The sequence below is a fragment of the Trachemys scripta genome, chromosome 4 (assembly GCF_013100865.1).
Source record: "Trachemys scripta elegans isolate TJP31775 chromosome 4, CAS_Tse_1.0, whole genome shotgun sequence".
NCBI lineage: Eukaryota > Metazoa > Chordata > Testudines > Emydidae > Trachemys > Trachemys scripta.
The window spans coordinates 82,821,092-82,838,397 of record NC_048301.1 but is presented as its reverse complement, the minus strand read 5'-3'; positions in this window follow the sequence as shown (position 1 = coordinate 82,838,397).

Sequence of the window (17,306 nt, the reverse complement as noted above, 5' to 3'; positions counted from 1 at the left end):
TGCTACTGCACATTAACAGCTTTAATCTAGTCCCATTGCAGAGAGGACTGTATCAAAGCAAAGCAACAAACTGTTAATTCCCCAGCAACAGGGTCCATATAAATGACGAAATTCACAGGTTCTATGACAATGGTGACCACCATGACTGAACTGTATCCTTACCAATGACTATTTGACTATTTATCCCTAGTGGAACAATCACTATGCTAGAAAGAGAGTGGCTACGGCAGAGAGCGGGGAATTAAACCTGCATCTCCCACATCCCAGGTGAGTGCTCTAACCAGTGGGCTAAAAGGTATAAGATTGGAACCTCCTACTCCAGCTGTTTTGTGTGGAGAGAGACAGGTTCCTAATTCATTCCCCACAAGAAATGCCTTAGGCACCTAAACTGTCTGATTACAGGTGGCAGTTTCCTCTTTGTGGATTGCAAGCAGATTTAGGCACCTCTCTGTAGCCCAAACTCAGATGCCTATTTCTGAGAAAGGGGCAGGGCTTACCACACTCCCTTTTGGTTGGCATCTCCCATTGGCTATGTTAGGCTGCTCCCTACCTAGCTTGACTTGTGGATTGCATTTTCAGGTGCCCATCTCTCCCCATTCATTGTACAGGGAGCCTAGGCACCTAATTTAGCTTTGGATCACGGCGCTGTTCCTTTGATTTTCTAGGCTCTTATATGTTAGGCACTGTGATGCTCAGTGTTGCAGCACCTAAGTCCCTTCATGGAATCCATCCTAAGTGACTAGGCTTGGTAACAAGAGTTTTCAGGATTAGACCCACAGAGGGGAAATTGTACTTAAACATCTCATTAGGCACAATGAAGGTCATGCTTAAGTACATGACTTCTCGGACTCAACAATTTTCTGCTCATATGCCAGTTTTATCCTGAGTATTTATGAGAAAGAGAATTTGAAAGAGGGAGTTTAAAATTTACTACTGCTCAGTGAGGAGAACTATGCATAGTCCCTAATTTTACCTGCACTCACATTTAGCCTCCACTCACACATGTGCTGGAATGTAATAACCTTACACACCACGAAAGTAATTGCAAAATTAAGGCCTTATGGTAGGCAAGAAAATTCAGAGATAGGCCAGCGAAAGAGACCTGACCTAGATTCTATTCCCTCCTGTACATCATCAAGTGATTTGCTTAATAAAAGACTACACTGCACACTCCTCTTGGAAGTGTGTAGAGTACATACACTACACGCTCCCTTGCCCCCCTCAGCGTGGGTATAAATATCAGTGTAGATGGTGACATGCTGCTTTGACGAGGAGAGTAAAGACATATCTGAACCCTGTGGGTATGTACAGGAGCTCTAAAATCATGAGTCAGGCCCCCAAAATCATGAGATTATCTCAAAATCATGAGATTTGAAACAAATAATAAATCTGGGATTCTTTTTATTTGCTGCCTAGTTTTGAGCCTTTGCGGTTCAAATTTTCAAGCTTTTCTCTGCAACCAACAAATCTAAGCACACTTTTTAAAATGAAAGTAGAACTTCTGATGTAATCAAATGACTCCAGAGCTTTAAGAAAAATTACAAATATCATGAGACTTACAATAAAATGGCAAGAGTTGTCAACACTGATTATTATTTGGTTACATTTGGAATTTCTTCCACCATGCAGAATGAAAATAGTTTCACTTTTGTTTCTAGTCAGTTTCGTTTTCCAGCAGCCATGCTCTTACACAATTTTGCACTGTTTGCACTCCAAACATTGCAAGGGAATGTTTAAATAATGACTGAAAAAAATCCTGTTTTCAGTGGATTTCTTTAAATGTTATGTTAACCTTTCTATTGATTATTGCATCTATTGGTTTTCAATATAAAAATAAATGTTTTTACAATTTTTTCCCCCAATTTTCAATCTAAATCATTCTGTCTCTATAAAGTGTTCCTATTGCATTTTTACCCACTTTAATCCGGATAAACCGCTGGATGACTAATAGATTAAAATAAGAACCTGCCCAAACACTGTTTACAAACTTGAACCAGATCAGGTCTGAACACTGTCAACTTAAACTTAACATGTCCAAAACTGAACTCCTTACGTTTTCTCTAAGCTTCTCCCCCCTCACCTCCCATTCTTTGTCACTGTTGACAACATCACCATCTTCCCCATCCATTAAACCCATGACATGATGATGTCTTCAACTTTCCCCTCTCTCTTGAACACCCAGGTAGTCTCCAAATTTTGTAAGATCTAACCTTTTCTTTCTTGTGCCTACGGCCAAAACTCTCATTCAGTCCCTCATCATCCCCCTTTTTGATTGCTGCTGCCTTATCCTCTCTAGCCTCCCTGACACCCACTTCTCTGTCCTCCAGTCCATACACAACCCAGATGATCTAATAATCTAATGCCATCACCCCTTGTTTGAATCTTTTCACAGGCTCCCCTTTTCCATTACATCACGGTCAAGCTTCTTCTCACCTTCAAGACCTTTAACTGCTCTTCCCTCCTCACTGTTGGATGCTTACTGTCACATCTGCCTCCTCCATTCCAAAAAAAATGTGCTTGGTGTCCCATCTGGCCACCATGACCTCTTCACTTTCTTCCATCCCACTCCTCATGCTTGCAATGCCCTACTTGGAGACATTTTTAAGCCCGTATCCTGTCCATTGGTCCATGTTGCCTCGCTGAATTTCTGTGGAACACTGGGCAAATCACCTCACCTCTCTATGCCTCCATTTATCAGTATTCAGATAGCAATAGGGCCAGATTGTCAGCTCAGTTTAGCTCTATTGGAGTTACACTGATTTATACCAGCTGAGGCTGTGTCCTCAAATTTGTGAGCAGTTTATTATTATTAATACCTATGTATCACTTTATAACAAACATTATTGTGTTGGGGTATTGCATGATTCACTTATGTAGCACAGCCATTTGCACCTAATGCTTTCATGAAATGCACAAAGTTATCCTCTTTGTATAAGCAAATTCTATTTGTGTGCACAAATTCTATTATTTATGTCAATTATCAGAGGGGTGATGGCATTAGATTATTAGATCATCTGGGTTGTGTATGGACTGGAGGACAGAGAAGTGGGGGTCAGGGAGGCTAGAGAGGATAAGGCAGCAGCAATCAAAAAGGGGGNAAATGACTCCAGAGCTTTAAGAAAAATTACAAATATCATGAGACTTACAATAAAATGGCAAGAGTTGTCAACACTGATTATTATTTGGTTACATTTGGAATTTCTTCCACCATGCAGAATGAAAATAGTTTCACTTTTGTTTCTAGTCAGTTTCGTTTTCCAGCAGCCATGCTCTTACACAATGTTGCACTGTTTGCACTCCAAACATTGCAAGGGAATGTTTAAATAATGACTGAAAAAAATCCTGTTTTCAGTGGATTTCTTTAAATGTTATGTTAACCTTTCTATTGATTATTGCATCTATTGGTTTTCAATATAAAAATAAATGTTTTTACAATTTTTTCCCCCAATTTTCAATCTAAATCATTCTGGCTCTATAAAGTGTTCCTATTGCATTTTTACCCACTTTAATCTGGATAAACCGCTGGATGACTAATAGATTAAAATAAGAACCTGCCCAAACACTGTTCACAAACTTGAACCAGATCAGGTCTGAACACTGTCAACTTAAACTTAACATGTCCAAAACTGAACTCCTTACGTTTTCTCTAAGCTTCTCCCCCCTCACCTCCCATTCTTTGTCACTGTTGACAACATCACCATCTTCCCCGTCCATTAAACCCATGACATGATGATGTCTTCAACTTTCCCCTCTCTCTTGAACACCCAGGTCGTCTCCAAATTTTGTAAGATCTAACCTTTTCTTTCTTGTGCCTACGGCCAAAACTCTCATTCAGTCCCTCATCATCCCCCTTTTTGATTGCTGCTGCCTTATCCTCTCTAGCCTCCCTGACACCCACTTCTCTGTCCTCCAGTCCATACACAACCCAGATGATCTAATAATCTAATGCCATCACCCCTTGTTTGAATCTTTTCACAGGCTCCCCTTTTCCATTACATCACGGTCAAGCTTCTTCTCACCTTCAAGACCTTTAACTGCTCTTCCCTCCTCACTGTTGGATGCTTACTGTCACATCTGCCTCCTCCATTCCACCAAAAATATTGTGCTTGGTATCCCATCTGGCCACCATGACCTCTTCACTTTCTTCCACACCACCCCTCATGCTTGCAATGCCCTACTTGGAGACATTTTTAAGCCCGTATCCTGTCCATTGGTCCATGTTGCCTCGCTGAATTTCTGTGGGACACTGGGCAAATCACCTCACCTCTCTATGCCTCCATTTATCAGTATTCAGATAGCAATAGGGCCAGATTGTCAGCTCAACTTAGCTCTATTGGAGTTACACTGATTTATACCAGCTGAGGCTGTGTCCTCAAATTTGTGAGCAGTTTATTATTATTAATACCTATGTATCACTTTATAACAAACATTATTGTGTTGGGGTATTGCATGATTCACTTATGTAGCACAGCCATTTGCACCTAATGCTTTCATGAAATGCACAAAGTTATCCTCTTTGTATAAGCAAATTCTATTTGTGTGCACAAATTCTATTATTTATGTCAATTATCAGAGGGGTAGCCGTGTTAGTCTGGATCTGTAAAAAGCAACAGAGAGTCCTGTAGCACCTTTAAGACTAACAGCTGTATTGGAGCATAAGCTTTCGTGGGTGAATACCCACTTTGTCAGACGCATGCAATAACCTTCATAGGATGAATTATTGTGGCTTGAGTTGGTCAAAATTGCATGTATTTTTACTGGGAATTTTTTTTAAAGGATTTTATCGAAATAACACTACCGAAAAAATAGGGAAGAGAGAGAGAAAAGGAATTATGTTTCTTCAGTTCCGTTTTTGGTAAAAAATAATCTTTTGATAAAAAATGTTCATTTTTTTGAAAATGGAATCCAACCAAAAAACCAAAAGTTTTATCAAACACTTTGATTGAAAATATTTATTTTTCTGTTTCTTTTTTGTTGACAAAATGGAAAATTTGACTCACTATGAAAATTTTCATTTTTGTCAAAAAGCAAATTTTTGGTTAAAAAAAAAAAGTTTTTGCAAAAAGAGAGAGAGAGCGAGGTTCTAGTTATGGATCCTTCTCCCTTCATTATAATTCTAGAGAAAACATTTCACTTTGGTGGTTCCAAACTACAGCTACCAGTAATCTCTGCTGACTAATGCTTCCTGGCTGTAGATCATGCTGGCTTAAAAAGGGAGAGACTGCTTTTGGTCCAAGCCTCTACTGATGTCATATAAAGATTGTAAAGAAGGTTCTGTAGGTCCGTCTACAAGATTTTACCTCTTGCATAATGCTCGTGGAGGAGAGGAAAGTGGGTTAAAACAACAGTTTATGCATACATTTAGCTTCATCCATTAGTTACAATATTCTAGCTGATGATATCATTCATTCAGGGCTTTGCTGTAGTCCCGAAAGGAAAATGACTAATGTTTCCTATTTTAACCACAGAGTGTTCTGCTCATCCATTCTCTCAGTAGACAGTGTACCCCTGATTGCTACTGACAAGCTTCCAGGGAAAAGAGGCATCCTGTATCCACAGTGCCCCAGTCAGATGCTATATTCATGTGGTAAAGGGGTGTAGTCTAAGGGTGAGATCATGTGAGTAGGAATCAAGGCTCCTCGATTCTGTTCCCTGATCTGATCCTGAGTCACTTGTGTGACTTTGGACAAGTCGCTTAACTTCTCTGTGCCTAAGAGTACCCATCAGCAAAATGAAAATTACAATTAATACCCATATCCCACAGATGTTGTGGAGTTTAATCCAATCATTTTAGGTGCCTTGAGCTCCTCAGATGAAAGGTTTAACACAAAAACAGCTATATATTAACACAAAGAGGGTCTGTGGCAGAAGTCTTTTCTGCTTGTCTAGCCTTGTTAACCCTTAGAAGTGTCAGACCAACATTCCGAAAGATGGGGACTGAGGAAGCTCTTCCAAAAGAAAATTCTCCCTCATCCCAAAGAAGTTTCAGCTCCCTTTCCACTACTGCTCTCTCCCTTCTCTCAAATACCATTTCCACCTGTCTGCCCACCCTCCAGTCCATATATACTCTTGCCTACCTTACTTTAACCATCAGCCCCGTTATCCCCACACTCCTCATGAGACTCTGTGTAATTCCTGCTCTTAGTGTATTGTACTATGTAATACTTGCAGCTATGCTGCATGCGGATCCTTTCCTCTCCAGGCCTCCAATGTTCTTGCAATCCAACTCCCCCAGTTGCTTCCCAGTTTAAGGGAGAGGATGGAATCTGGCAAGAGGCTTCAGAGTACATGCAGATGCAGGAGATGGATCAGAGGAGTAGGTGAGTTGAGTCAGGACTGTTTCTCCCAGTCAGCAGAGTCTCCCCCTCCCTGCCACAGTGCCCTCCAGTGGACCCTATCAAATGTGTAAGTATTAGCCAATTTCTAAGAGATAATGTAGGATATTTTTAGTATGAAAAGACGTCATCCTGTACACTCTGAGAAGCTCATGGGGCCAGATTTTCAAAAGAGCTCAGCTCTTACTTAGGCACCTAAATAAGGGCCAGGTTTTCAAAAGTGTACAGAACCCAGCATCCCCTATTGTGACATTTATTTGCCTAATTATCTTTTGAAAATTCCTGCTATAATGCCCAAAGGACAAATACCTAAGAAAAAAAACAAAGAACCTGTTTAAAATCTGTGTCACATCCAATGATCTATTCAAATCCCATATGCATCACAAAATCCTCAGAAAGAGACACTGATGCTTCATGAAACGTAACCAATTTAGAAATACTTCTTCACTTATATCATTTGTTGTTATTTATATTTACCTGTTCTCTATTAGAGAAATTTGCATGTACACAAGATCTCTGCATCTTAAGAGGTCATCTGCGGTGGCTGTTTATTTGTTATTTACCACTGCAGTGTCTTAAAGTCACCATCTTCAATCTTATTCTTCAGTTGATATTTGAGAACTTTTGCCTGCTCACTGAACTTCGTTTTCTTTTAATTGGCACTAACCTCCTCTGGTTTGGTGAGTTTGCTTTTAGTGCAGTAACTGAAGGAGGACAGATATGTCACTCAAGCCACCTTTCCGCTCCCTCAGGCTTGGGACCAGCTGTGGGGTTGGCTTCGCCAGTGGCATGACTAAGTGGGCTTCTCTAAGTCACACCATTAGGAAACGCCCTAGTGACAATTCTAGTAGCTGTGGATCACCAGAGCACATGGCACCCACCCCTGCAAGGAGTGATGGCAGAGAGCTGGCTATGTTAGTTTTACACCAATTAGGGATTCCTTTATGCCAGGGAAATCCCAGCCCTGCTGGGGGAATCTCCAAGCCCTTTGCACCACTAAAACATCACAAAGGGGATGAAACTAGGGCTCAGAATGTGACTCACCATGTGCAGCCTAGATGCATCTCTCCATCAGATTTATATTTCCTGAAACAAAGGGGCTGCTACAAAGTGACTGTGCTACTCTTTGAAATGCTGCTGGCAAGTTGTCTTGCATGTGGGAAAGTAACAAGAGTGTTGGGAGCTTTGGGTACCACTGAAATATTTAAATATTATATATGGTGACGCCCATAATTCAACATTTTCTGTGGTGAAACACAACAGAAATGATTGCAGGATAAATGTTATTCCATATTCTGAGCCAGACTCTCGAGGTTTGTTTTATTTATATCACATGTGGCTGGGAGAAATAATTCTATGAAGCCTCATGCAGTATATTTTCTTTTTGCCGTGCCAACATATCCTAATGAAATCAATGATGGAAGACTTTTCTCAGTTACTAAAGATTTGCTTTTAACCACTCAGCACTCAAAAATCAGTAACAATTATTAATCTGCAGATACAACCTGCTGGCAACAGATGGTGTGAATAGCAAGCCAGAAGTGGCCATTTTTGATATTCAATAGATTAAGAAAACTCAGTTCTATAATCTGATCTAACATCTTGTGACCGAGGATCTAAGGTATTGATTGGCAACATCAATATTATTTAAAGGTTATGTTACAGAATGAGGACTTGAACCTGTAGTTTCTTCCACAGGGCTGGATTCTGTGAGCCTCCAGAATGGGGTAAACTTCAGCATCTTAAAGAATCAGGACCATATAGAACATCCACTAATGTAGTTACTGACTGAGTGACTGCATTATTGGGCTCTTATTTAGGGTCTGATCTTGCCGTGTACTGAGAAGCACAGCTCACAGCATTCAGATCAAAGGCACTTATATATATATATATAATAAAATCTGTTCCATCCCTGGTCAGAGCATCTTAATGGACCATTTCTTCTTAATGGACTAGATCCCTGTTATCTGCTGCAAATAAAAATAAACAGTCAAAAATAATTTTCATCTATCATTTATTATGGGTAAATCTTGGGGATTAGGAATGGAGTCCAGAAAGACTCCTTAGAGAGTATTATTTTGCAAAGTTTAAGGAACATAGAATTTAACTACTTCTCATTAGAGATGGACCAAAATCAAAACCAAAGCTCAAGCTCTCCCAAACTATAGAAAAGTTTGGGTCAGAATTTCAGATTTTGGGTCCCTTGCTACTTCTGTTTCTAACCCTGCTACCTAGATTTAATTACCAGAAACTGAAAAAAAAAAAATACCTGTCTCGGACAGTTAGTGTACAGAGCCAATGAGATTCACAGTGTGTCAGGTAAGAAATATCCATCCATCCAACCACATGTTTTTGCATTAGTAGCTTTCTTTGCAAGATATCTGGGAAGCATGCACTTACTAAGCAAACGCAGAAGACAAAGGGGCCTAAGATGTAGTGTACACCTGCAAATCTGATTTTTTTGTGCATATAAAAACATGGATGTGCAAAACAGGAGATGCAATTTTAGTGACCAAATTTTTTTTTTAAAATGGCTTTTACCTGTATAGACACCAAGCCATGGAGGGTCAGGGACTCTGCACCCACAGAACCCAACTGTGATCCAGGCCTTTCAAGCTCTGCTTCTTCCGTCCCGTCAGCAATTGTTCTATCCCAGCCTACTGTGGCACCTCTGCTCCTTTCCTCCTACACAAACACATACAGAAACGACTGTCCATGTTCAGGAAGTCCCCTGACATTAAAGCATGTGGGAAAGCTCTTCCAGGATGAACGACAGCAGCTAAAGAGCTCGGGCCAGAGTGCAAAGGCCAGTGCATGGCAGGAGAGCATTAAAAGGACATTAATTTTTCTGAATAAGGGAAAACAAGTTCTCCCCTGTGGGTTTCTCCTCAGTCCAAACCCTTGAGACCACAAAGACAGGATTTCTGGTGGTGGGAGAGAGGAAAACTATGGAAAAGTTTAGCCAGCTAGATGAATGCAACATTAGTTTATAATGCTGCCCTGTACCATTGTAATATGGAAGATGTGACAACCAGCAAGGAAGGAGTCAATGAGGAATCATTCACTTAAATGTTTCTTAACCCTCCAGAAAAAAATTCTACACCCACAAATACAGCTGGATAAATGTATAATGAGTGAACGACTTGAGCACAGGTCAGAGAACCAGGCATCCCCCGTTTCTATCCCTGGATTTGACACTGGCTGCCTTTTTAGCTTTGGGCAGCTTCCACGTTTTGAACCTCAGATTCCATCCAGAAAAGGGGAATGCTATTTACTTGTATAATTGGGGTGTGAGAGGTTTAATTAGCTAATGTTTGTAAAGCACTTTGAAGATTATGATGCCTGGCTTCTTAACATTTATTTCTGGCCTTCCCTCAGCTTTTAAAATAAAACACTAAACAGAAATGAGGAAAAAAGTAAAATGCCTACCCATACACACCCCATAGCAAGTCTTGAGCCAAAGTATGTCTCTATGTGTTCCTTATTACAGCCTAATGTGCCAACACTATACACCATTTACATGCTATCCAAGAAGTATAGGTTTGAGGGCCTGAGAATTTTCCCAGTACATCACAATTACAGAAACACCTGCTCTCAATAACCTGAGCTGGTCTCCTGTAAAAATTCACAATGTTCAATAGCCCCCAGCATTTCCTGTTTCTAACAGAGATGAGTCTGAATCAAAACCCTGCAGCCAAATGTCCCCAAACTTGAGAAGAATTTGAAATCCAAACGAGTTTCTATGAGCTGGAATTTATATATTACCTCTATCTTTATTTCAGAGCTTACCAAAATACCATGTGGGCTGATCATCCTGGGATATACACTCTTGCAATGCTCATTGAGTTTCAATGTATGTTCATCTCCTTGGATGGTCAGGCCCCTCATTGGAACAACTCTGAATTTTGGTGTGTTTGAAATCACAGGTTCTGAATTTTGTGGCTTGAGTCCATCTCTGATGTCTGACCTCTGTGGTGTGAAGACTTTGTTGTTGTAACAGGGCTGTATTGAGTGTAAATCATGCAAGGGCCATCAAAACCTTTTTAATGAAGCTGTTTTCACTTTGAGGTGGCACAACATGGTTCACAAGGACCACTACTATCAGCATGAAAACTACAGAAAGTATTTTTTAATATTGGGGACATATTCTCCATCACAGTTCTACTGCAAGTCTCTCTTTATCTCACTCCCTTGTAAAAGGATGGCCCCACTCTAATGAAGGTATTAATTTTGGGATCAGTCACAGCTGCCTTAATGGTGGAAGGTCAGTGATACATCCACAGGGCTAACATACCCATATTCTTCCAGAAAAAGTTTCAGTGCCTGTGTATGAAATAGTGTCCAAAATATCACCCAGCACTTGCACCACAACAAAGCAATTATCTCAAACAGGAGACCTAGTGCAGGGGCTGTGACCAGAGAGTCATCAAAGTAAACTCCAAAAAGGAAACCAAAAAGTAAAAGTAAATATTGCCTGACACCACAGTTTCTGCTAGAGCTGTTCTGTTTTTGATCAATGTTTGTCATGCTCGTCTTCGTCATATTGTATCTAGAATCTATATTATTTTCGGTTGAGATCTTCAGATCCAACTAGGGGATTTACACATGCAATTCCCACTGGGAGTTGTGCATCTAAATGCCCTATGTGGTTTTGAAAAATTCTCAGCTTTCATGCACTGGCAGTAGCCCCTTTTGCAGAAGGTCTGCTAAAGAATAGTAGGAAAACAAGAGAGAAACCTTAATAGAATCTGTTTTCCAAATGTTGACTGCAGAAAAGCTGCTCTAAGGGTTGATCCTGAGAGGTGTTATGCACCTCCTGGAAGTTGCTGAGCATTCTCCTCTCTGATGGATTCCTGTCTCTGCCTTCAAGACTCGCCAGAACTGTGCCCCTCCATGCTTATCTGCTCTTTTCTCTAATGTCCTCGCCCCCTGTCTCCTCCAAAGCTCAGGATGCTCAGCATCTCACACAACTGGGACGAGAATCATGGTCATCTCTTTTGTACAGTATATATAATACTTAGCACTTATGTTGCACTCCACATCTTGTAAGTTCAGGACAAACATTAACTAATTAAGGCTCACAGCATCGCTGCAAATATTATCATCTCTATTTTCCAGATGGGGAAAATCAGACATAGGGCCAAATTCAGACTTGGTATAAGAGAATGTAGCTCCACTGACTTTCACTAGGTCTGAATTTGGCTGATAGGTTAAATGACTTGTCCAAAGCCATCGAGTGAATCACTGGCAGCATCAAGATTTAAATTTCAGGTGTTCCTTCGCCCAGACCTTTGCTCTGTCCACAGGACTTTACTGCCTCTCTCTGAAATAATGTTTCCCATCTTTTCTCAGAGCAGAGCGCTTTCCTTTCCAAGCTAACATTTAAAAATGCAAAATCCAAAACTGAATAAGCCATTCAGACTCCCACAGAGAAAATCTCCAATGCTATCAGTAAAAGAAAATGAAACATCTAACAGATCCAGGTGCTGCCCTATATTTCCCAAGCAAAATTCTGCAAACATAAGCAGCCAGTGCCAATAAATACCTCTCACTCTGTAATGCAGTGTGGGGCCCACAGCTGGAAATGAACACATCCTCGGAGCAAGTAATTCTGATTTGAGCTTAGCAGAGATGAAAGGCAGTCAAGCCAATCAGTGATGACTTATGAGCACCAAGGGAGGAAGTCAGTCAGCCATAAGCAATTTTTGCTGTTTAGATGTTACTAATGAAACACTATAAAAGCGGAAACAAAGGCTGGAGAATTGGAAATCATGTCTTGTGGTGTTTGGGGGTTTTATTGTGTTTCAGGTTAGTATGAGACATTTTAAAACTTTGCTTTTCTATAAAGAGAAAGGTTTTCTTTTTTTAAATACTATGAGCTCAATCCTATAAGGTGCTGAGTGACTCCTGGGACATGTAGATCAACCTAACTCTAGTTTCAAATCACTGGGAGTTGAGAGTGCTCAGCATTTTGCAGGATTGAGCTCAATATCTCACCCAAAATTTTGAGGCGGATTAAATGGAATAATGCTACAATAATTTAGCTGCTTTTATTGATTCGGTGCCTAATCCTGGAATGTGTGTGGAGCATTTTCAGAACCTACTGACTTCAAAAGGAGCCAAGGGTGCTTAGCTCTTCCAAGGAAACTCTCAATATCTCCCAGGACTACTAGTCTGGGACCATGTGTAATTCCATGGGCAAGTTAATGATAGAAAGGTAAGGAAGATCTCATTTGATTCATAAAAATCTATTGAATCATAATTTCAATGGTGTCACCCTCTGTGTGTCTCGTACCCCGCAGCTCTCACCATCAGGTTCTCCAGATGGTGGAAATTTTGATAATACAATTTCATTGGAAATGCGTTGAGTTGGGTGTCATTTGAAAGCCTTTTCTCCCACAAACACAATGGTACCAAACATGACAACCTAGAGATACATATTGAAGAAAATGTTTAAAAAACAACTTATTTTAATTACCCTTCAGTAAAGCAGCCTTCCCAAAGTTAAACTATGGCCCTCAAATGACAGTGCTGTGTAATCAGTTAAGGCTCAGAACTGGATTAATTCTTTTAATGTTATGAGTTACTATAAATGAAAAGAGTGCTTCCAGGGGATTTGCCATCATCGGCAAAACAAGAAGCGGTTCAGTAATATTGATTCTTAGCTGTGTTTATTATGCCAAAAGAGTTGAAATGAGGCACTGGGTTACAACATCAGCATCCAGCCAGAAATTACTAGAATCCATCTGCAAATGGTATGCACATAGTTACATAACATACGTTACATCCATAATTAACTACAATCCCAAAATAGGGAGGTTGGGAGTTGGGATGGGAATACACCCCTCCCCACCCCCGCCATGCCATAGAGGCTGACATCATTGAAATTATGATTCTGTAGAGTTTTATAAAGCAAATAATACCTTGCTTGCCCTGCTGTCACTAACTTACCCATGGAATGAGATTTTACTACATTATGCTCCCTTTGCTCATATCCCAGAATCAGGCTGGGACAGATATATATATATCTGCTATGTAGAGACTATATGTAAGTGTCTAATACTTCAGGGGACAGCTCCTCTGTTGTCATGTTGAGGTATGACTATTTACATCAGCTGAGGATCTGTCCCCAGGTATGTTACTTTAAGGCATGATCTTTCCCCATTGAAATAAATGGGAGTAAGCCATTTGTTTTAGGGGAAACAGAAAAGAGGCCTTGAACTATAAGCAAGAAAATAAATCCATTAGTGATATGAGGAGCTCAGTTACAGTTTTCAAAATTGAAATGTGTGTGTGTGTGTGTGTGTGTGGAATTTTTAAGCTGCACCTCAGATTTATTCTATTGGTAGCATTTGTGTGATTTGATTTGTAAAAAGAGATTAATATGAAACTGGAGAAAAATTGGACAAACACAAAAGAAAGCTTTGAGAAAGTCAAAAAGGGGATAACATATATAATACTCTGCCAGAAAAAGTCTCTTGATATGATTGATGTGCCCCCGTCTAGTCGCAATTAGCACTATGCTCTATAATGCCGATAGGAATCCACACAGTAAATTGTAAATAATAAGAAATCTGTTTTTTATTTTGGATGCTTGAAGCAGTTTCTTAATTTTCTCTAACATGCTACTGCGAAAAGCTAACTGGATTTGGTTGCATATTTACACGATGCAGTTTACTGAAACTGAATTAGGCTGAGTGATTCTGTAATACACCCTTAACATGAACTTTTCTAGTTGATTACAAATTAGAAAAATATCTCAAATGTTACATTCTGGCATTATTTTATTGCGTGTGCAGGGTTAGTACAGCAGTAGCTTCAATTCTAAGCATTGAGCCTGGTAAGAAATTACCTCAATTGCAGAAGACAAAAACAAAGATAGTATCTAACCTGCACTCACAAAATTTGAGCATGAGCCTGTTGCACACACAAAACCCACATTTGCATGCATAACATGACTGATTGCTCACATAAGTACCTGTTTGCGGACACAAACATGAAAGAACATTAGGTTCATGGGTTAAACACAGGGGTATATTGGGTATAGCACAAGCATATTTTGCAAGTTCTGTTCGGCCCATAGAATAGAAATTTATGAATCCAGATAAAGGCTGGGAAAACAACATCCGAATGTGATGTCTACATAGAGACTTTGTGCGCAGCAAACTAGTGTGTTAATCTACAGCTCACTAGAGTGCAGCGCAGTAACTGGCTTTGTGGTTCCCCATACCATACACTAAACGTTTCATAATGTGTTTTGACATACTTCTGTTGGTGCGCGGCAAGCTAATGTGCTGTAGATTCACACCTCAGTTTGATGTGCACTAGGCCTCCACATAAGACAAGATGGAGGTAAAAGGTTAAAAAAAAACCTCATGAAGATTTTGTGCTTGATCCACCTTGCCTTCTGCACCCTGTATAAATCGATGGCCCACGTCACCATAATATGAATCTCCATATGTAGACAAGCCCAGAATTTTCTAATGGAAATTCCGCTTGTGAAATTAGTTTCTTATTTTTGTTTCCAACAAAATATTTACCTGTTCTTGTTTATACTGGTGCTGAACTCATTGGGATGGAGCGGTTTAAATGAGAGCAGAATGTGGCTTTGGATGTACTGTAATGTCAGTGGAATAGAATCTTGTCTATTGAGATTACAAGCCTCTCAGGGTATGTCTACACTGCAATTACATATCCACAACTGGGCCAGGCCAGCTGACTTGGGCTCATGGGGCTCGGGATAAGAGTGTGTTTAACTGAAGTGTGTATGTTCGAGCTTGGGCTGGAGCCCAGGTTCTTGGGCCCTGTGAAACAGAAGGGTCCCAGAACTCAGGCTCCAGCCCTATCACCTATGGCTACACTGCAATTAAACAACCCCTTAATCCAGGCCCCGCAAGCGAGAGTCAGCTGGCATGGGCCAGCTGTTGGGTTTTTAATTGTAGTGTAGACATTCCCTCAGAGTGACTGTGTGAATGTACAGTGCCTAGCACTGGAGCCCCAGTGTGACCTAGGGCCTCTAGGCACTTCTATAATAAAATAATAATAATAATAATAATAATAGTCCATTGTCACTACCATGTCAAGATACTATGTTGTCAATGGAATAGATAGTGGTTTCTTGTTGCTACATAAATACTGAGGCAAACATTGGGACGCTTATTTTGAAATCAAAAGATTTAATTGGTCCTGTGACAACATTCTACTACAATGATTGTTTCTGTCATAATGAACGACTCGTGTAGATTTAAACTTTCCATTTGATATTGTGAAATAGAGAAACTGATACACACTGTGAACTGCTGCATTTTGATTAGTTTTGTTAGATGACAAACTGGTTGGATGTTAGATTCTAGCACAGAGTCCCTTATGCATAAAAATCCAGAGTTTTTTGTTTTTGAGGGTTTTGTTTTAACAATTATTCTTGACAGGGTAATGGACCGGGGCTCGGGAAACCTGGATTCTATTCCCAGCTCTGCCTCTAACCTGCTATGTGACCCATCATAAGTACCTCAGTTTTCTCCATATGTAAAATGGAAATAATGATATTTACCATCCTTTGTAAAGTGCTTTGAGGGCGATGTTATTATTAATAATAGTAGTAGTATTAAGAATGAGCCAATTCCTAGCTGTCAAAAAGTTTACATTTGTAAGTTTTATCAGTGAAAAATGGTCAGCCATCCAACAATCTGGTTCTTTGGCACAGATTCCATTTGCTAGAATAAGGAATAGCCCAACAGTATATCTTAAGAAATATATGGTTGGAAACATTGCTTTTATGTTTTCCATATTTTGTTATTTTTGCCTCAAATCACAGTACAGTTCAATGTGATCTGACATGGCTGAGGTAGTGAACCCCCCCTTCCCATTCCTCCAAAGCAGTGTTTATTATGGAAACCCACAAATTTAACCTAACTTAGAGCAGTTCTTCCAGCAGTGATATAATTACAGTAGATATTGTTGCAATAAACCAGATGTTCCTGTATTGGAATGAAAGCATTTTTACCCCCGCATTTCATTTGTTACATTGCCTCTTTTCAAGTCTCACATCAACTGTTCAGAAAACTCTTTCTTGGTTGAGTTTAGTTTACAGATTCTTGCAATATGAGCTCTGATAGTTTAAAAGAGTGTAAAACTGTCATATTTTGAGTTTTCATTGCTTTTGCTGAAAAGCAAAACAAAAATCACTTTTCAATTTCACTATTTTTTTGCCATGAGTGAAAGGTAATTTTTGTCAATGAAGATACTTCCTGATTGACAAAAAGGATACTTTGAGATGTATATCTTACCTTTTAGCTTGAATTATTGCATTGCCATCTTATTCCAAAATCTTAGATTCCATATAAAAATTAAAATCCTGCCCATTGAAGTCAATGGATGTTTTGCTATTGATTTCAGGGGGGAACAGGACTTTACCCCAATACTTTACATTTATTTTAAGAAAATTAAGTTCTTATGAAATATAGGCAGCTTTGGAGAATAGAATCCTCTATTTTACTCACATATCCCAACATCAACGCCACCAGAATTCTTCAACCATGCTCTGAAGTGACTATTTAGCGGAGGGTAGCTCAGTCTCCATGACCAAGCAATCTTTGGCCTGTCTACTGAGGCAGTTATGGTGCTGGTTTGTGATGTAGACAGTTGCCCCTTAGGAACTGGATTGATACAACCAATTTATTTCATAAATTCTAAGCTACTCAATATACTATTTAGCAGTTAATACCTTGGGAAATGTCACAGTTATAACATGCGTTGTTAAACATAAATTAGCATTCAGTGTAGACTAGGGTTACCATTCGTCCGGATTCCCCCGGACATGTCCGGCTTTTTTCAGTTAAAAATAGCGTCCGGGGGGAATTTGTCAATGTCCGGACTTCCCCCCCCCCATGCAGAGCATGCGGGGCTTACAGGGCAGCCGGCCGGATGGTGCCACTCGTACGGGCTCCGGCAGCCAGAGCCCTTCCTTCACTT